Raw genomic sequence first — 22,373 nt, 5'->3', positions numbered from 1 at the left:
TGCACGAGGATCTTGCAAAGAAAATGCCTGGAACAAGTGCTGCAATTTGTGAATTTAGAGCCAGCAAAGGATGGTTTGATAGATTTAAGAAGCATAGTGGCATAGGTAGTAGGTTGGTAGACAGCAGCCACCCAGGGAAGTACTACCGACCTGCCAGAAGACTGTGAAACAGAAACCTGTACCTGTTTTACATGATGGTAGGATTGCTGGTGTCTCTTTCTGTCTCATAAACACGCTAGATAACAGGGATATCTTGCTACTCCTACTTACACTTTGGTCACACTTCACAGACACGCATATGTATACATATATACATACATCTAGGTTTTTCTCCTTTTTCTAAATAGCTCGTGTTCTTCTTTATTTCTTCTATTGTCCATGGGGAAGTGGAAAAGAATCCTTCCTCCGTAAGCCATGCGTGTCGCATGAGGTGACTAAAATGCCGGGAGCAATGGGCTAGTAACCCCTTCTCCTGTAAACATTTACTAAAAAAAAAAAGAGAGAGAGAGAGAGAGAAGAAAAATTTTATAAAACTGGGATGCTTGAATGTGTGTGAATGTAGTGCAGATGACAAGAAACAGATGACTGCTGATGTTATGAAAAGAAGTTGGATCTCCTGGCCCTAAGCGAAACAAAGCTGAAGGGGGTAGGGGAGTTTCGGTGGGGGGAAATAAATGGGATTAAATCTGGAGTATCTGAGAGAGTTAGAGCTAAGGAAGGGGTAGCAGTAATGTTGAAGGATCAGTTATGGAGGGTGAAAAGAGAATATGAATGTGTAAATTCAAGGATTATGTGGATTAAAGTAAAGGTTGGATGCGAAAAGTGGGTCATAATAAGCGTGTATGCACCTGGAGAAGAGAGGAATGTAGAGGAGAGAGAGAGAGATTTTGGGAGATGTTAAGTGAATGTATAGGAACCTTTGAACCAAGTGAGAGAGTAATTGTGGTAGGGGACCTGAATGCTAAAATAGGAGAAACTTTTAGAGGGTGTGGTAGGTAAGTATGGGGTGCCAGGTGTAAATGAAAATGGGAGCCCTCTGATTGAACTTTGTATAGAAAGGGGTTTAGTTATAGGTAATACATATTTTAAGAAAAAAAGAGGATAAATAAGTATACAAGATATGATGTAGGGCGAAATGACAGAAGTTTGTTGGATTATGTATTAGTAGATAAAAGACTGTTAAGTAGACTTCAGGATGTATATGTTTATAAAGGGGCCACAGATATATCAGTTGTAGCTACACTGAGAGTAAAAGGTAGATGGGATACAAGGGGAATAGAAGCATCAGGGAAGAGAGAGGTGAAGGTTTATAAACTAAATGAGGAGGCAGTTAGGGTAAGATATAAACAGCTACTGGAGGATAGATGGGCTAATGAGAGCATAGGCAATGGGGTCAAAGAGGCATGGGGTAGGTTTAAAAATGTAGTGTTAGAGTGTTCAGCAGAAGTTTGTGGTTACAGGAAAGTGGGTGCGGGAGGGAAGAGGAGCGATTGGTGGAATGATGATGTTAAGAGAGTAGTAAGGGAGAAAAAGTTAGCATATGAGAAGTTTTTACAAAGTAGAAGTGATGCAAGGAGGGAAGAGTATATGGAGAAAAAGAGAGAGGTTAAGAGAGTGGTGAAGCAATGTAAAAAAAGAGCAAATGAGAGTGGGTGAGATGTTATCAACAAATTTTGTTGAAAATAAGAAAAAGTTTTGGAGTGAGATTAACAAGTTGAGGAAGCCTAGAGAACAAATGGATTTGTCAGTTAAAAATAGGAGAGGAGAGTTATTAAATGGAGAGTTAGAGGTATTGAGAAGATGGAGGGAATATTTTGAAGAATTGTTAAATGTTGATGAAGACAGGGAAGCTGAGATTTCATGTGTAGAGCAAGAAGGAATAACATCTTGTAGGAGTGAGGAAGAGTCAGTTGTGAGTGTGGGTGAAGTTCGTAAGGCAGTAGGTAAAATGAAAGGGATTAAGGCAGCTGGGATTGATGGAATAAAGATAGAAATGTTAAAAGCAGGTGGGGATATAGTTTTGGAGTGGTTGGTGCTACTATTTAATAAATGTATGGAAGAGGGTAAGGTACCTAGAGATTGGCAGAGAGCATGCCTAATTCCTTTATATAAAGGCAAAGGGGACAAAAGAGGATGCAAAAATTATAGGGGGATAAGTCTGTTGAGTATACCTGGTAAAGTGTACGGTAGAGCTATTATTGAAAGAATTAAGAGTAAGACGGAGAATAGGATAGCAGATGAACAAGGAGACTTTAGGAAAGGTAGGGGGTGTGTGGACCAGGTGTTTACAGTAAAACATATAAGTGAGCAGTATTTAGATAAGGCTAAGGAGGTTTTTGTGGCATTTATGGATTTGGAAAAGGCATATGACAGGGTGGATAGGGGAGCAATGTGGTAGATGTTGCAGGTATATGGTATAGGATGTAGGTTACTGAAAGCAGTGAAGAGTTTTTACGAGGATAGTGAGGCTCAAGTTAGAGTATATAGGAAAGAGGGAGATTATTTCCCAGTAAAAGTAGGCCTTAGACAAGGATGTGTGATGTCACCGTGGTTGTTTAATATATTTATAGATGGGGTTGTAAGAGAAGTAAATGCGAGGGTCTTGGCAAGAGGCGTGGAGTTGAAAGATAAAGAATCACACATAAAGTGGGAGTTGTCACAGTTGCTCTTTGCTGATGACACTGTGCTCTTGGGAGATTCTGAAGAGAAGTTGCAGAGGTTGGTGGATGAATTTGGTAGGGTGTGAGGGAAAAGTTCAATAGATAGGAGTAGCGAGGGAGTATATAGTAACAATAGTTTCATTGCCGGCTACTTGTTAAGGTAGGGTAAGTCCAGCTCCCGCTATACCCCCCTTTTCCCCGTCCCTGAAAGTGATAGTTTGATTGCCGGCTGCTTGTTAAGGTAGGGTCAGTCTAGCTCCCGCTATCCCTTCCCCTCCCTCTTCCCCCCCCCCAAAAGGTGACGTGTGGGGCTCCGGCCAAACAGTGATCACGCGACTCACAGCTCCCCAGCACTACTGTAAGTACATGCCTGCTCATATTCTAGTGGACTTATTGGTTGAAAGCTTCACATTTGACCAATAATAAACTCAGTCCTTTCAGCCTTGCTCTATGTTAAATGTCTTAATAATCACCACGTCTTTTAGGTATTGTGCTTATCATGGAGAGTGATTTCTTAAGCAGTGGGTAACCTGTCTCTTTCCAGCTTGGAATGACAGAATGGGTCACCTGCCAACCAACGAGTAGAACTGAAGGAGACAGACTAACACCCTGAGATGTCCCATGTTTTATCTACTTACCTGTGCACTTGTATGAAGTTGCAGGACGTAACCCCTCATCATTGCAGCGGTAAAGAACCTGCTTTCCTGTCATCTGGATAGATTATTTTATGGCTATAGAGTCTGTGAAGAACGAGCCGGTGGGTTGTCACCAACACCTGCGACCCCCCCCCCCATCATCAGCAACGGCACGATTTCAACAACACGCAGTGTCACCAACACCAGACACCCAAGTTTTATATATATTAGCATTGAATTCAGATATCATTTATATTTTTCATTTTTCATTTTCTTTAATGTAAGATCAATATTTCATATTTAAGTGTTTTATATTTTGTATTTTCTAAATAATAAAGTGTTTATGTTTGTCAGTTTTTGTTCTTTTTCTATGCATTAATTTTCCTGAGGAGGAGCCAGCCTTAGTAATACTGACTGAAGTTGTTACAGGGCTGAGTAAGCCTTCACAAGTGGCGACCTTGCCAGGATCAACTCGACTGAATCAAGATTCAACTCCATCTCGAATCTACCATTGGAACTTCAACGCCGCATACCACAGACGGTTACCACCAGCCATGAGTAATCATTCTCTATGGTAGGACTACAGTACAGGTATTCAACCCTTTCAGGGTCCAAGGCCAAAATCTGAAGTCACGCACCAGTGTCCAAGAAATTTTGAAAAAAAAAAAATATTTTTTCTAACAGAATTAAAGAGCATATTTTTGTGAAGGTAATAAAACAAAAAAAATTAGAATCTGATCAGTACTTACCAAGATACAGTGCCAAGAAGTTTATAGAAAATAATGTGGTGGTGGCAACATCGACGAATTCCACATACTCGTATTATTTTATTTTGTTGTTTTAGTTGTTTTTTCTTTTCTTTTCCAATTTTTTTCTATTCCTACTAACATTTGGGGCCTGAGAGACCAATACTGTATATAATTGATATATATAAACTCACTGTATTGAACACAATAACCGCACTAAAGTTATTATCACATTATTGTTTACCACTGTTGTTTATTACAATAAACATGCACAAATATTGTATAATACTAATGTTCTATCATATATTTACATATTTACAATCACTGGACATGGTTTTAGAACTGCTGGAGCTTGTGGAACTCCTTGAAACAAGGCACCATGCACAGAGGCACCTTACATTCCTCACACATAAACCGAGTGTCTTTGCGTCTTTGTTGCCGTCGTTTTGTTTGTGCACAGACAATGCATCTCTTCTGAGCAAATTTCTTTTGAGTTGAAGGAAGCTGTATTATGAAATGATCACCTTCTCTCCTCAAACGCTTGGGTATATCGTGAAGAATTCGAGGACCATGTTGTACTGCAGGTGTTGTTACCTGGTACTTCATCATGAGTTGTCTGACAACAGACAAACAAAATTCACCATACGGTGGTCTGTTACCAGTCTTTATTTGGTACATATTGTATGCATTCAGCATTGAAATGTCCATGAGATGGAAGAAAAGTTTCATGTACCACTTGTAACTCTTACGAACACAGTCAACAAAACCAATCTGCATGTCACACTTGTCAACCAAGCGCATGTTTTGTGTATAATCAATCAATGACACTGGTTTTCGAATACGTTCATTAGTCACTCGATCAACTTTGCCACTGTCTTGCATTTCATTACGGTGAATGGTTGTCAACAATGTGACATCTCGTTTGTCATGCCACCGTAATGCCATGATGTCATTGGCAGTAAACACCTGCACGTCATCACCACGAACACCTGCGTTGAGCCTGGGCATATGTTTACAATTAGAACGCACTGTGCCACACACATCTGTCTTGTTCACTCGCATGAAATCACTGAGTAATGGGCTTGTGTACCAGTTATCGGTACACCTTACCAAGATAAGGTGCCATCATGTTTCTCACTACGTCACCTGAGATACTCAATAACATCTTGGTATCTTTCAATGTTTTACTACCCGTGTATACAACAATATCCAACACCAGGCCACTGTCACAATCACAGAGTACAAACAATTTTATACCAAAGCGGTTCCTCTTGCTCGGTATATACTGCTTGAATGACAGTCTACCTTTGAACAAAATCAAAGACTCGTCAATTACAAGATTCTTGAATGGATAAAAGTATATCCTGAACTTTTGTTTGAGATACATGAAAACATTTCTAATCTTGTATAACCTGTCACTTCTGTCAAGCCTGGTTTTATCAGAGAAGTGCAACATACGTAACAGTAAGATAAACCTGTTCACTGGTATTATTTCACTGAAGGATGGGGTAGAAATTAGCCGATCTGTGGACCAGTATGCTTTTATATTATGCTTATAGACGTGAGGCATAAGCATTATTGTTGCAAAAAGCAAATACATTTCTGCAACAGTCGTCTCTTTCCACCTGTGTAGTCTTGACTGTGGTGATAAGATCGTATTTGCCATGGTGTACTGAAAATACTTATTACTTTCCCTGGCAATAATTTCCATCAATGGCTGGTCAAAGAATAATTCAAAGAATTCCAGTTCATTGGCCGTGGTTCCAAGGGGACAGGTAGGTAGAATTCCACTTTGAGAGTCATCAAAGTGGTGAGGCTTTGGAACAAAATTGGGATTTTGCTGCCAATCCCACATACGGTTTTGTGGTGGATACTGGACATCATAGGCTGGTTGTACGGGTGGTTGTGGTTGTGGCGGGCTGGTGGCTGACGCTCCGCTTTGTCCTTGAACTGACGAGTCAGCAGCGTGGGTCCCCGCGTGGCACGGTGAGTCACGCATGGCGGTGCCACTACCACCACCAGCACCACTAACACCATCCACTGATGCCTGTGGCCCATCCATGCCAAGTGTAGCCACATCATCCTCACTACCACTACCTAAAACGGGTGTAGGGCCACGGGATGTACTCCGGGATGTACTCCGTCCCCTGGGCACAGCATAGGGGACACTACCCGAGCGCATGCGGCGGCGAACATACCAACGCTTCACTGGTGAATATGATTCCTCACTATCACTACTCGAATGATCGTCGAGCGCAATAAAATCACAATCCACGTCAGAATCATCATCATTACTGAAGTCAGAGGCCTGGCCAAGCGAAAATATTAGTTTTCTCTTACGTTTAGGAACACCCGACCGTGAGTCACGAGTGCCCACACCAGAGGTAGAAGGTCGAGGATCGTCGGGGTTTTCTGCACTATTATCGATATCCTGGTCATTATTTTCGGTCACTAACTTATCAAAGCCGTAGAATTCGTCTTCATTTGCACTTCCATCAGTGTCAGAACTATCAGACAGGAAGAGGAGAGTCCCAATTTTCCGGGGAGTGAGAGCTGACTTGCGACGAGGCATGGTGAACAAGGGTGACTGAGCCGGCGTTCCCCAATGCTATGCAGGCACCTAGATTTTTTGTTTATGGCGCACACCCACGGCGCAGACCCATTCTCTCACATGTAGGCCTATGAGCGCTTTCGCGCTAAATTTGACGGCGCTAGAATTTTGGCGTAGATCTATGATTTGGACACTCGCCGAAAAGCCGTAGATCTACGGGACGGACCTTGAAAGGGTTAAAAGATTTGGTGATTGTTATAGTCTCAATTTATTGTAAGTCAAGTCAAGGCAAGAATACTAGTTAATTCTGCCACCTATTTTTGTGTGAGCTTGAAACACTTTGGAGGATTAGACTCTAGGGGCCCGAGATTTTCCAGTGACAATTTGTTTCATTGAGCTCTTTATTATATCACGGGAACTGTCGTAGGACACTCTTGATTTGTTGGTGAGAAGATTGGATGGTCAAGGGACCCCATCTACTTACTGTTTGCTCGGAGCCGGCATAGAACCCTTCGTTTTCATTAATACATATTGTTTAATTGAAGCAGGGATCGAGCCCTCTGGTTTACTTACAGTTTGAGTGGAGCAGGAATTGAACCCTCTGTTTTCTTTGATACCCGTTTCATTTTCCCCTGATAGTTTAAGTTGTTCTTGCAAGTATGGAGGAATACCAGTTTTGGATGAACACTGGAAGTTAGGAATAACAGGGAAAAATTTAGAATCTTTCATTAGTGCTAAGATCCAGGAAAGAATTGAAAGAGAGAGAATTGAGAGAGAAGAGAGACAGTTAGAAAGGGAAAGACAGGAGGAAAAGGAGAGAAAATCGAAAGAGAAGAAGAAAAGGAGAGAGAGAAAATCGAAAGAGAAGAGAAAAAGGAGAGAGAATTGAAAGAGAATACCAAGATAGAGAGTTAGAAAGAGAGAGAGAAGACAAAAAGGAGCGTGATAGACTTGATCGTGAGGAGAGAGCTAGAGAACGTGAGGAAAGAGCTAGAGAACATGAGGAAAAAGCTAGAGAACATGAATTAAGAGAGAGAGAAAAAGATCGCGAGCTCGAAAAAGCTCGCCTTGAATTAGAGAATAAAAAGTTAACTCTTACACAACAACAATTAGAGGAAGGAGTAATTGAACATCATGCAGCTAGTGCACATATTCCAACACCTAATTTACCTACCTTCACAGAGGGTGAAGATATTACTTCATGCATTATCAGGTTTGAAAATACCGCTACCCTCTGTGAATGGCCTGCTGACACCTGGGCTACCAGGTTAGGAATGTTATTTTCTGGTACAGCTTTGATATCTATGCAACTTTGTCGCAGGATATCATATGTAATTATAACCTACTGAAGAAGGCAATCCTTAAAGCATATCAAAAAACCACAAATTCTTACAGCATGGCCAAAACTTTCAGCAGTTACAAGTAATACTCTTTCGTTTGTTCGACTTTTGGATAGAGAGTTCAGGAACTGATCACAGTTATGAATCTCTTAGAGACTTCATGGTTGCTGACCAGTTCCTGACAGCTCTTCCCTACCAGATAAGAACATTCATCAGAGAACGTAACCTGATTAAAACTGAGGAAGTTGCTGAGGCTGCTGACTTGTATGCTGAGGCTCACAATTCCTATAAAGACCTAAAGGGATCAAACCTTAAGAGCAATGGTTCACCTGAACCAAAGATTAACCCTTTGAGGGTTTTCGTCGTACTAGTACGTCTTACGCGTAGGGGTTTTTGACGTACTAGTACTCATAAATTCTAGCGGCCTCAAATCTAGTGGGAGAAAGCTGGTAGGCCTTCATATGAAAGAATGGGTCTATGTGGTCAGTGTGCACAGTCTAAAAAAAATCCTGCAGCACACAGTGCATAATGAGAAAAAAAAAACTTTGACCATTTTTTTTGAATAAATCAGCGACTTTGCAGTGCATTTTCGTATGGTATTTATTGTTGTATTCTAGTTTTCTTGGTCTCATTTTATAGAATGGAAGACATATTACAGAAATAGAGATGATTTTGACTGGTTTTACAAAGAAAGGTGCCTTGAAATTGAGCTCAAAGTAGCAGAAATGTTCGATTATTACCAAACTTCAAAAGTAAACAAATCGTGCCAAGCGTGCAATACACGTCAACTGGTGAGTCTAATATTCTTTCACAAGTGCACCAATAATATTTATACAATTTTTTACACTAATGCAGTAGTCTGCATAACAGTAAATCTTATATTTTTTGTGAAAATAAAAATTCAAAGTGGAAAGCAAAAGAATATAAGAGGGGCCTTGAGACGTGAATAATGACTAGAGGAAATGTCATTTTAGTGCCAGGAATGTCTTTCTTGTTTATTCTGGACCCTATTCGGAAATTGGCATCTTTTGAAATTTGTGTGAAATTGGCAAAATTGCTAAATTCTGACCACTGTACTGGATAGTTGAATTTCATAAATGAGTGGTTTCTTGCACCCATTCGATAGAAAAAATGGAGTTCTAGCGAAATATTCATGTTTGTTGTCGACTAGTACAGTGAAATTGGCCGAAAATGGGGCTCAAAGTGGGCAAAATCGCCGATGCGTAAACATCGCCGAGACCGCTAACTTTGCGAGAGCATAATTCCGTAAGTTTTCTATCAAATTTCAAACTTTTGGTGTCTTTATGATCGGGAAAAGATTCTCTATCTTTTCATAAGAAAAAATCATTTTTTTTTTTTTAAATTTGGCCGACCCTGAGAACGAGTTTCGGAGAGGGCCTGTCGACCCTCAAAGGGTTAAGAAGCCTACAGTAGAAGCAAAGTCACCAGCTATTATACCAACATGTTATCGGTGTGGTGGTATCGGACGTAAACGTCCAGATTGTTCTTCCAAGAAAATAGAGAAAGTTGGAAGATGTTTTGTTGATGGTAATGACCAAGCACCCTTCTGTTCAGAAGCAGTTAATGGTATAAAAGTCTCAGACATATTACGTGACACTGGATGTACATGCATCATAATTTCGGACAAACTGTTCCCTTACTTTAAAACCTCTCATGTGTCCTCTATTCTTTCAGATTACTTGGGTCGTGAAAATACTTTCCCTACAATACGTTGTTACTTGAAAACTAAATGGTTCACCGGTTGGACTAATGCGGTACTAGCCCCAATTACTTGTTCTATAATAGTGGGTAACATTAAAGGTGCCGTTCTTCCTTCAGAGGCGGATCTTTCATCACCACCCGTGGATCTAAGTTTTCCAGCTCTTCCTCCTTGCAAGTTAAATAAGCCCCTTAACAATTCCGCACCGGAAGCTGCATTGTCTCGTACTGTTCATTTGGGGGTGGAAACAGATGATACTGCTCTGCGACCCCCCCCCCCATCATCAGCAATGGCTACGATTTCAACAACACGCAGTGTCACCAACACCAGACACCCAAGTTTTATATATATTAGCATTGAATTCAGATATCATTTATATTTTTCATTTTTCATTTTCTTTAATGTAGGATCAATATTTCATATTTAAGTGTTTTATATTTTGTATTTTCTAAATAATAAAGTGTTTATGTTTGTCAGTTTTTGTTCTTTTTCTATGCATTAATTTTCCTGAGGAGGAGCCAGCCTTAGTAATACTGACTGAAGTTGTTACAGGGCTGAGTAAGCCTTCACATAGGGTATGTAAAAGAAGAAAATTAAAAGTGAATACAGGAAAGAGTACGGTTATGAGGATAACAAAAAGATTAAGTGATGAAAGATTGGATATCAGATTGGAGGGAGAGAGTATGGAGGAGGTGAATGTGTTCAGATATTTGGGAGTGGACGTGTCAGCAGATGGGTCTATGAAAGATGAGGTGAATCATAGAATTGATGAGGGGAAAAGGGTGAGCGGTGCACTTAGGAGTCTGGAGTTTACCTGGAGAGAGTTCCGGGGGTCAACGCCCCCACGGCCCGGTCTGTGACCAGGCCTCCTGGTGGATCAGAGCCTGATCAACCAGGCTGTTGCTGCTGGCTGCATGCAAACCAATGTATGAGCCACAGCCCGGCTGATCAGGAACTGACTTTAGGTGCTTGTCCAGTGCCAGCTTGAAGACTGCCAGGGGTCTGTTGGTAATCCCCCTTATGTGTGCTGGGAGGCAGTTGAACAGTCTCGGGCCCCTGACACTTATTGTATGGTCTCTTAACGTGCTAGTGACACCCCTGTTTTTCATTGGGGGGATGGTGCATCGCCTGCCAAGTCTTTTGCTTTCGTAGTGAGTGATTTTCGTGTGCAAGTTCGGTACTAGTCCCTCTAGGATTTTCCAGGTGTATATAATCATGTATCTCTCCCTCCTGCATTCCAGGGAATACAGGTTTAGGAACCTCAAGCGCTCCCAGTAATTGAGGTGTTTTATCTCCGTTATGCGCGCCGTGAAAGTTCTCTGTACATTTTCTAGGTCGGCAATTTCACCTGCCTTGAAAGGTGCTGTTAGTGTGCAGCAATACTCCAGCCTAGATAGAACAAGTGACCTGAAGAGTGTCATCATGGGCTTGGCCTCCCTAGTTTTGAAGGTTCTCATTATCCATCCTGTCATTTTTCTAGCAGATGCGATTGATACAATGTTATGGTCCATGGTCACACTTGTCGAAGGCTTTTGCAAAGTCTGTATATATTACATCTGCATTCTTTTTGTCTTCTAGTGCATTTAGGACCTTGTCGTAGTGATCCAATAGTTGAGACAGACAGGAGCGACCTGTTCTAAACCCATGTTGCCCTGGGTTGTGTAACTGATGGGTTTCTAGATGGGTGGTGATCTTGCTTCTTAGGACCCTTTCAAAGATTTTTATGATATGGGATGTTAGTGCTATTGGTCTGTAGTTCTTTGCTGTTGCTTTACTGCCCCCTTTGTGGAGACAAAGAACTTTGTCCTTGGAGGCAAAGAGGGGAATGTACGAGAGTATAGTTTTACCAATGCTCTTATATGATTGTGAAGCATGGGTGATGAATGTTGCAGCGAGGAGAAGGCTGGAGGCAGGGGAGATGTCATGTCTGAGGGCAATGTGTGGTGTGAATATAATGCAGAGAATTCGTAGTTTGGAAGTTAGGAGGTGCAGGATTGCCAAAACTGTTGTCCAGAGGGCTGAGGAAGGGTTGTTGAGGTGGTTCGGACATGTAGAGAGAATGGAGTGAAACAGAATGACTTCAAGAGTGTATCAGTCTGTAGTGGAAGGAAGGCGGGGTAGGGGTTGGCCTAGGAAAGGTTGGAGGGAGGGGGTAAAAGAGGTTTTGTGTACGAGGGGCTTGGACTTCCAGCAGGCATGCGTGAGCGTGTTTGATAGGAATGAATGGAGACAAATGATTTTTAGTACTTGACGTGCTGTTGGAGTGTGAGCAAACTAACATTTATGAAGGGATTCAGGAAAACCGGCAGCCCAGGTCCTGGAGATGGGAAGTACAGTGCCTGCACTCTGAAGGAGGGGTGTTAATGTTGCAGTTTAAAAACCGTAGTGTAAAGCACCCTTCTGGCAAGACAGTGATGGAGTGTATGATGGTGAAAGTTTTTCTTTTTCGGGCCACCCTGCCTTGGTGGGAATCGGCCAGTGTGCTAATAAAAATAAAATAAGTGGCATACACAGTGTTGTAAGGCATGGTGAGGCTGCAAGTTCTGACAAATGTGTGGCTGAAAAGTATGTTCATGAATTCCAGGACTATGTAATGGCTGAAGGATTCGAACCTCAACAAGTGTTCAATTGTGACAAAACAAAAACAAGCCTGTTTTGGAAGAAAATGCCAAACAGGACCTACATTACTCAGGAGGCAAAGGCACTCCAAGGACACAAGCCTATGAAAGACAGGCTTACTCTTTTGTTGTGTAGTAATGCTAGTGGGAATTTCAAACTGAAGCCTTTACTTGTGTATCACTCAGAAAATCCTAGTGTTCAAGAAAAACAATGTCATGAAGAATAGATTGGGTATGATGTGGAAAGCTAATCATAAGGCATGGGTCACAAGGCAAATTTTCAAAGAGTGGGTTAATGATTTGTTTGGTCCAAGCGTAAAAAAATGCCTCCTGGAAAAGAAATTGCCACTCAAGTGCTTCCTATTACTGGACAATGCTCCTGCACATCCTCCAGACTTGCAAGACCAAGTGTTTAGGGACTTCAATTTCATCATAGTGAAGTTCTTGCCTCCTAACACCACTACTCTCCTCCAGCCCATGGACCAGCAGGTCATTTCTAACTTCAAAAAACTCTACACAAAAGCAGTGTTTCAAAGTGTTTTGAAGTGACCTCAGACACTCAGTTGACTCTAAGAGAGTTCTGGAGGAGTCACTTCACTATCCTCCATTGCATAAGCCTTACAGATAAGGCTTATACAAAAAATAGAAGATTTACATTATGCAGACTACTGCATTAGTGTAGAAATGGTATAAATAATATCAGCACATTTGTGAAAGAATATCAGACTCAGCAGTTGGTGTGCATTGCATGCATGGCATGATTTGTTTACTTTTGAACTTTGGCAAAAATGGAACATTTCTGCTACTTTGAGCTCAATTTCAAGGAACTTTCCTCTGTGAAACCAATCAGAATCATCTCAATTTCTGTAATATGTCTCTCATTCTATAAAATGAGACCAGTAAAGCTAGAATACAACCATAAATACCAGACGAAAATACAGTGCAAAGTCGCTGTTTTAAATAAAAAACACGGTCAAAGTTTTTTTTTTCTCATTACACACTGTGTGCTGCAGGATTTTTTTTATACTGCGCACACTGACCACAGACCCATTCTCTTCCTAGATTTGAAGGTGCTAGAATTTAGGCGTACTGGTACGTCAATAACCCTGGTGTGTAAGCCGTACTAGTATGTCAGAAACCCTGAAAGTCTTAATCTTTGATGAAGGCAACTTCCTCCGTCTCTCTTCTTCCTCCTCTGAAGCACATTCCTGAGCTGTGATTTGTTGCTGTTGCACCTGAAGCTCTTGCAGCTCTGTAGTGGTTAGCTCTTCATTGTTGTCCTCCACCAACTCTTCCACATCCTCGCCACTAACCTCCAACCCCATGGACTTCCCCAATGCCACAATAGATTCCACAACTGGCATAGGCTCCTCAGCGCTAGCCCCAAACCTTTCAAAATCCCTCTCTTGTACACATTCTGGCCACAATTTTCTCCAAGCAGAATTCAATGTCCTGCAAGTCACTCCCTCCCAAGCCTTACCTATAAGGTTTATGCAACTGAGGATACTGAAGTGATCTTTCCAGAACTCTCTTAGGGTCAATTCAGTGTCTGAGGTCACTTTAAAGCACTTTTGAAACACTGGTGTACAATTTTTTGAAAATTGAAATGACCTGCTGGTCCATGGGCTGGAGGAGAGGAGTTGTATTAGGAGGCAAAAACTTCACTTTTATGAAGCTCAACTCCCCTGCAATTCATTCTGACAAGTCTGGAGGAAGAGCAGGAGCACTGTCTATTAACAGGAGGCACTTGAGTGACAATTTATTTTCCAGGAGGTACTGTTTCACAGTGAGGCCAAACATGTCATAGAACCAGTCAATAAACATGTCTCTAGTGACCCATGCCTTACTGTTTGCTCTCCACATCACACACAATTTAGTCTCGACAATATTGTTTTTCTTGAACACTCTAGGAGTTTCAGAGTGATACACAAGTAAAGACTTCATTTTGCAATCCCCAATAGCATTACTACACAACACTAGAGTTAACCTGTCTTTCATAGGCTTGTGTCCTGGGAGTGCCTTTTCCTCCTGAGTAATGTTGGTCCTGTTCGGCATTTTCTTCCAAAACAGGCCTGTTTTGTCACAATTAAACATTTGTTGGGGTTTTAATTTTTCAGTGTCTCTGTACTCCTTAAAGTTCTGCACATATTCTTTAGCTGCTTTTTTTGTCAATACTGGCAGCCTCACCATGCCTTATCACACTGTGTATGCCACTATGATTCTTAAATCTCTTAAACCAGCCTTTGCTGGCCTTAAATTCATCAACAGCAGCACTATTTGGAGGCATTTTCTTAATGAGATCCTCATGCAACTGCCTTGCCTTTTCACATATTACTGACTGAGAAATACTATCTCCTGATAATTGTTTCTTGTTTATCCGCACCAACGACAGTCTCTCCACATCATTGAGTATTTGTGATCTCCGTTTTGTAAGTACACTTGCACCTTTTGCAACAACAACTTCCTTGATTAACTTTTTGTTGTGCAAGATAGTAGTGATGATTGAATGGGGATTGTTGAATAATTTTTCCAACTCCAAGATATGCACTCCACTCTCATACTTTTCTATTATCTCATTTTTTAATTCAATAGTACACCTCACCCTTTTAACCACAGGGTTGGCATTTGAAGCTTTCTTTGGGCCCATGGTGGCCTATTTAGCAGTTACGAGCACTAAAAACAATGGAATAATACAAAATATATCGCTTGTAAACAATGGCACACTCGCTGGTACACTGGGCGAGTGGCCGGGCCCTCTCAGGGCGCTGTGAGGACACGTTTGGGACAAAAGCTCCTAACTGAGTTTTTAGGTGTTATCCAAGCCAATTTTTTTTAGGCCAAAGCAAGGCATTATCCAATTTTGGCGTTATCCAATGCAGGCGTTAACCGAGGGTCCACTGTATACAGTACACTACAATATAAACATTTAAAAATTTACTAAAAATGTCATAAATGGTGCAAAGGTGACATTAAAACAATATCAAAGATGACTGACACAAACTCACTACCATTATAGTATGCTCCTTGCTTAGGGGCGAATTCATTTACTGACATGGTCTTTGGAGCGGAACACCACTGTTAAGCAAAGAGAGGCTGTATACAATATTTCAAGTGCCCCAGGGCAATTTTATTATTAATATTTTTATTGCCATCGACACTGTTCACTGATTTAACCCTTTCAGGGTCCAAGGCCAAAATCTGAAGTCACGCACCAGTGTCCAAGAATTTTCAAAAAAAAAATTTGTTATTTTTTCTTATGAAATCGTAGAGAATCTTTTTGTGAAGGTAATAAAACAAAAAGTACGAAATTTGGTGGAAAATTGACGAAATTATGCTCTCGCGAATTTTGATGTGTCAGCGATATTTACGAGTCGGCGATTTTGCCGACTTTGACTCCCATTTTAGGCCAATTACCTTATTCCAATCAACCAAATTCTTAGCTATTTCACTAGTATTACTTCTATTCTATCGATTGAGCACAAGAAATCGCCAAATCAACTGTTTCAACTACAAAATAAAGTGATCGGAAATTGTTAATTTGGCCAATTTAACACAAAGTTCAAAATATTCCAATTTCAAAATAGGTTCCAGAATAAACAATGTAGGTATTCCTGGAACTAAACTAACATTTCCTCTGTTCATTAGTTACATTTTGAGGCTTTACAAATAAATTCCATTTTGATTTTTTATTCACATAATGAATTTTTATTCACACCAAAAAATAGAAGATTTACTGTTATGCAATACTGTAATAATTGTATAAATATCATCATCAAATTTGTGAATGTATATTAGACCCACCAGCTGACGTGTAATAGATGTGTGAGGTCGTTTGTTTACTCTTGAATATCGGCAAAAATTTAACATTTCCGCTACTTTGAGCTCAGTTTCAAGCCATTTCCAGTGCTAAAACCAATCAAAATCATCTCTATTTCTGCAATATGTCTTCCATTCTATCAAATGAGACCAAGAAATCGCAAATACAACTATAAAAAACATACGAAAAAACACTGCAAAGTCGCTGTTTTAATCGAAAAATCATGATTTCAGTTTTTCTCTCTCATTATACACAGTGTGCTGCAGGATCTGTTTTATGTGGTGCACACATACCACATAGATGTATTCTCTCATATCTAGGCCCAAATGTACCACTCACAGTTTATCAGAGTGGGCTGAGCTCATGGCGTAGATCTACGGTTTGGACACTCACCGTAAAGTCGTAGATCTACGGGACGGACCCTGAAAGGGTTAAATAATTTCAAACAACTACCCTTAGATTTATTAAATGTTTTATTTTGACATGATACATAGTTATTTTTTTTTTTTATTATCACACTGGCCGATTCCCACCAAGGCAGGGTGGCCCGAAAAAGAAAAACTTTCACCATCATTCACTCCATCACTGTCTTGCCAGAAGGGTGTTTTACACTACAGTTTTTAAACTGCAACATTAACACCCCTCCTTCAGAGTGCAGGCACTGTACTGTACATAGTTGTACAAAGAAATATAGTGATTGGGTGTACATGCCAAAAGCCCCTTGTATGCAGAGCATTATGGGCAGGCTTACAATTAACTTAAGATTAACTAAGTAAAAAAGGAAAAAAGATCTAATAATTTCATCTATTAAAGCAAAAAAAGATATATACATAAATGAGTCTCACAAAAAAACGACAGAACCTCCTGTACAGAGTGAGAAAACTAAAACATGAGAATAATGATAAAATTCACCAGTGCTTTGTACATGATGGACAAATTCTAGTAAGAAAAACTAATGTAGGTCGTGTGTACTACATTACAAATGAAAATGAACTAGCAAACTTCCTTCATGATGCAAACATTACAGAGTCTGACTGATATTAGTGACCAAATCCTTACTACGTTAGTGTGTGGTATTATGTCATTATTCAACTAATCCTTGTACTATCACCTAGATAGTATTTACTACCTCATTATCCCAGGTGTCCCACACAGGATATTTACTCTTTAATAATATCTGTATTACCCTTTTCTTTCCTACTTAAGCACTGTTAAAATTCTCTTATAATCATACCTAATTTTCCCTTTTCTCCCAAACTACAAATAACAAACTAGAGTATGTTCCCACTACACTACTGTGCAATACCTTGAACCTTCCCTCACTAGCTAGTATCAACTACCTCAAATAATATTTATTCCTATAGTGATATTAATTGCTCAAACTTTATGCTATAAGGCAAATCCTACTCTCAGATTATTTTCATATCTTAGTGACTATATTGTGTGTGCAATTAGTGTATATTTCAATTACATTATTGTTCCAGGCCCACAACTATCTTTTGCTGCTACTACCAACTACTTCATATTTTTTTTATTTTTTATAGCACAATAAATTGCTCAACTTATTATATATAACAAATCAGATCTTACTCCCAAATCAATATCATATCATAGTTACTATCTGCCAATATAACTTTGTTTACCATTATTTAATATAGTCCATTATATATTTTCTCCTTTATTTTAGCTTTATTTTAGGTTTACATAACCTTAGTTCATATATTCACAATTGTTAAAATAACCAAGGTGCTATTCTCAGGTGCTAAAGTGAGACAAGTTCACTATTTTACCATTATATTCCCTAGCTCATTTATTTGATTACCACTATTTGTTCACCACAAATTCTTTTTAGTCCCTTTTATATTGTCTCCTTTATTTTAGCTTTAATGAACTACCTTCGGGTGCTATTTTATAGCTTTAGAATATTTACTTTGTCTTGTACTTATTTCTAACTATAGATTCACTATAAATCTTATAACAACAAGCATTGATCCTGATACCAACCTCTTACTGAATGACTTAAATGAATCAAACAGTTACTGTAATTAATACACAGCAGAACAATCAAAGGCACTTCTCAGAGCCAACAACAACATAACTGTCTTTAACTACAACATCAGATCTTTAAGTAAACATTATGATGACTTCATAGCATTACTAAATTCCCTGCATGTAAGTATATCCATCATTACTCTCACAGAAACCTGGCTAAAGCCTGATACTACAGATGTCTATGCCATTCCTGGTTACACAGCCATACACAACTGTAGGCCAGATCAACAAGGGGGTGGCACAGCTATATACTACTCAGACCAACTAGAATGTATCACTAATATTTGCACAAGGGATGAACATGGGAAATATATAATAGCTAAATTCAAATCCAAATACCTACAAAAACCTCTCACAGTGATAAACATCTACAGAGTTCCACAGTCAAACATTAGCCGTTTTAGTGAAAACCTAGGAAGTATGATAACTGATGCATGCATGAACAAAGATCACTTACTACTCTCAGGTGACTTCAATATAAATCTCCTGCAAGACCAGGACCCACAAGTTACTGAATTCACAAATACTATGAGTAACTGCATGTTGCTACCAACAGACTGTAACAAAACCTACAAGAGTTACAGAGACTAGTGAACTACTAGACCACATCTGGACCAACACCATATCCCCTTTAAAATCAAGCATAATCACAGATAATACCACAGATCACTACCCTACCTTCCTCATAACAAATCTTGGCAAATTACCCCAAGACACTACTAAAGTCACTTTCAGACTTCACAATGAGGCAGCCATTAATAACTTCACAGCAGCAGTGACAAACATTGAATGGCACACTGAGCTAGAAATCTATACAGATATTGATAAATGTATTAATAATTTTCTAAAAAAGACCCAATACCTCTATAACAAGCACTGCCCCCAAAAAACTAAACAGATGACAGCTAAGAAACTGAACAGTCCCTGTCTAACATCCAGCATCCTCAAATCCATAAATACAAAGCACCTATACGAAAAACAGTACCGAATGGGTCACATAACCAGAGACCAAACAAAACATTACTAGTCAGTCCTAACCAGACTGATAAGAATGGCAAAAAAATTGTATTATGAGAACAGATTATCCAACTTACGAGGTGATATAAAAAAGACCTGGAAAACCCTATCAGAAATTCTAGGAACAAAAAAGATATCACGAAATAGCAAAATTGAATTAACAAAACCAGATGAACCCCAACTCCCACCAACAGACTCAATAATTTCTTCTCCACTATAGGAAAAAACCTTGCCACTAAAATCCCAAGCTCAGATACCCCACCCAATGACTATCTCACTGGCAACTACCCGAACACACTGTTCCTAGCTCCGACTAACCCTACTGAAGTCTCTCTTATTATCAACACACTAAAAAACAAGACAGGAGATTTAAATACCTGACCACCCTTTATATACAAAAAAGCGTCACAAGTGCTATCACCAATCATTGTAACACTCTTTAACAAATCCATAGAATCCTCTACCTTCCCTACAGTTCTCAAAATAGCAAGGGTCACCCCGATCCATAAAGGAGGAGACCAAACAGACTTGTATAACTATAGGCCAATATCCAACTTACACCCTCTCTCTCACCAGGAGGCCTGGTCACAGACCGGGCCGCGGGGGCATTGACCCCCGGAACTCTCTCCAGGTAAACTCCAGGTAATAAGTGAATCTATTCCTACCTCATCTCCCACAACATACTCAAACCCTGTCAATTTGGGTTCAGGCCTAATAAAAATACTAATGATCCTATTATACACATGCTAGAACACATATACACTGCAATAGAGAAAAAAAGTCCCACTGGGGATCTTCATTGACAAACGTAAAGCTTTTGATACAGTTGACCATGACTTGCTCCATACAAAATTGTCGCACTATGATATAAGAGGGGACTCCCTCAACTACCTAAAGTCTTACCTCAGCAACAGAAGCCAATATGTGTACACAAACAAGGCAAACTCTTCTGCAGAGCCAATTACAGTTGGAGTCCCACAGGGAAGTGTCTTAGGCCCTCTTCTCTTTCTCATATACATAAATGACCTACCAAATGCATTACAACTACTCAAACCCACACTATTTGCAGATGACACTACATACGTCTTCTCTCACCTGAGCCCCAGTCACGCTAGCAAATACTGTAAATACCGAATTACAGAAAATATCTACCTGGATGAGGACTAACAAGCTTACTCTAAACATTGACAAAACCTACTTCATTCAGTTTGGTAACAGAGCAACAGACGTCCCTCTTAACATAATGATAAATGTATCACCTATCACAAAACTCACAGAGGGAAAATTCTTAGGAATCCACCTTGATAATAGACACAAATTTCAAACACACATACAACAAATTTCCCAAAAAATTTCCAAGACCGTAGGTATACTATCGAAGATACGGTACTATGTTCCACAGTCAGCCCTCCTGGCCCTATATCACTCACTTATTGACCCCTATCTCACCTATGGAATTTGTGCATGGGGCTCAACAACAATAAACCATCTCAGACCATTAATTACCCAACAAAAGGCTGCAGTCAGAATGATAACAAATTCCCACTACAGGCAGCACACTCCACCAATATTCAAAACTCTAAACCTACTTACCATACAAAACATCCATACTTTTTACTGCACTTACTACATACATAGAACACTTAACTCTGATATAAACCCTCCCCTCAAACGTCTCCTTACCAACCTCAACAGAACACAAGACCATAACACAAGGCACAGATCACTCTTTGATGTTCCTCGTGTCTACCTCACGCTATGCAAAAACTCAGTGCACATAAAAGGCCCTAAAATCTGGAATTCATTACCTGTGAATATAAAAGAAACACTGTCTGTTTATAAATTCAAGTCTCTTCTCAAAAATCACTTACTCACCCACAACTAAATAAATACTGAAATTGTATCTCATAAATTGTATTTCATAAATGTTTCTCATTATTGTATCTCATCAATGTCTAACCTGTGACTCAATCAAACTTTGTTATTTTTTAATTACATTACCTAACAGAATACTCCATTCTATTGAATGCTCAGCAACACAGTAAATGTCTATATGACCTGTCTTTGTAATACTCATTTGTGCTAAATTGTTATCTGTTTACAATAATGTTTTTACAACTGAATATATCATTGCTTAGTTAATCTTAAGTTAATTTGAAGCCTGCCCATAATGCTCTGTATACAAGGGGCTTTGGCATGCTGCACTTTAATAATGATATTCCTTTGTACTTCTCTGTATCATGTCCAAATTAATAAATAAATAAATAAATAAATATATTCAGCGGTAAAAATTACAGTAAACAAATTACAATATGAAGTACAAATGAGTATTTCAAATAAGATGCATTAAAGTTGTACAAATTTGTAGCATAACAATGTATAATATAATCGAACCAGAAAGAGTAAAATCAATGATTTGTAGTGCAGAAACAGGCCATATGGTCATTAGATGAGTTACTGTGCATTCAAGTGAATGTAGTATTCTATTAGGTAATGTAATTAAAAAAAAAAAACATAGTTTGATAGGGTCACAGGTTACACTTTTATGAAATACAATTATTCGGTATTTATTTAGTTGTGGTTGAGTAAGTGGTTTTTAAGAAGAGTCTTGAAATGATAAACAGACAGTATTTCTTTTATATTCACAGGTAATAAATTCCAGATTTTTGGGCCTTTTATGTGAACTGAATTTTTACATAGTGTGAGATCGACACGAGGAACATCAAAGAGTGATCTGTGCCTTGTGTTATGGTCATGTGTTCTGTTGAGGTTGGTAAGGTGAAGTTTGATAGAGAAGCGATCAGAGGTCACGCCGACAACTGTAAAGTAAGCTGCATACATTAAGGGGAGTCACTGGGCTAAACGTGCATTGTTACACATTTTCTCTGATGCTGGACCAAGGAAAACAATACAGTGGACCCCCGCATACCGTTGGCATCACATAACGTTAAATCCGCATACCGATACATTTTATCGCTAAGATTTTGCCTCGCATACCGCTAAAAAACCCGCTCAACGCTATTCGTCCGAGACGCGTCTAATGTGCGGCCTGAGCCAGCCTCACATGTTCCGCCGGTGGCATTGTTTACAAGCCAGCCTCCGCGGTAACATCCAAGCATACAATCGAACATTTCGTATTATTACAGTGTTTTTGGTGATTTTATCTGCAAAATAAGTGACCATGGGCCCCAAGAAAGCTTCTAGTGCCAACCCTACA

General features: G+C 39.6%; 1 long non-coding RNA gene across 1 annotated transcript in view; it reads right to left on the bottom strand.

The window, feature by feature from the left end:
* The window catches only part of LOC138851214 (uncharacterized), a 92,214-nt gene that overhangs the window by 10,463 nt on the left and 59,378 nt on the right, over nucleotides 1-22,373 (bottom strand). The gene's annotated exons all lie outside the window — the stretch shown is intronic.

Source organism: Cherax quadricarinatus, unplaced genomic scaffold (genome assembly GCF_038502225.1).
Source record: "Cherax quadricarinatus isolate ZL_2023a unplaced genomic scaffold, ASM3850222v1 Contig128, whole genome shotgun sequence".
Taxonomy (NCBI): domain Eukaryota; kingdom Metazoa; phylum Arthropoda; class Malacostraca; order Decapoda; family Parastacidae; genus Cherax; species Cherax quadricarinatus.
The sequence above is the reverse complement of the archived record's forward strand: the minus strand, read 5'-3'. Positions and strand labels throughout refer to the sequence as shown.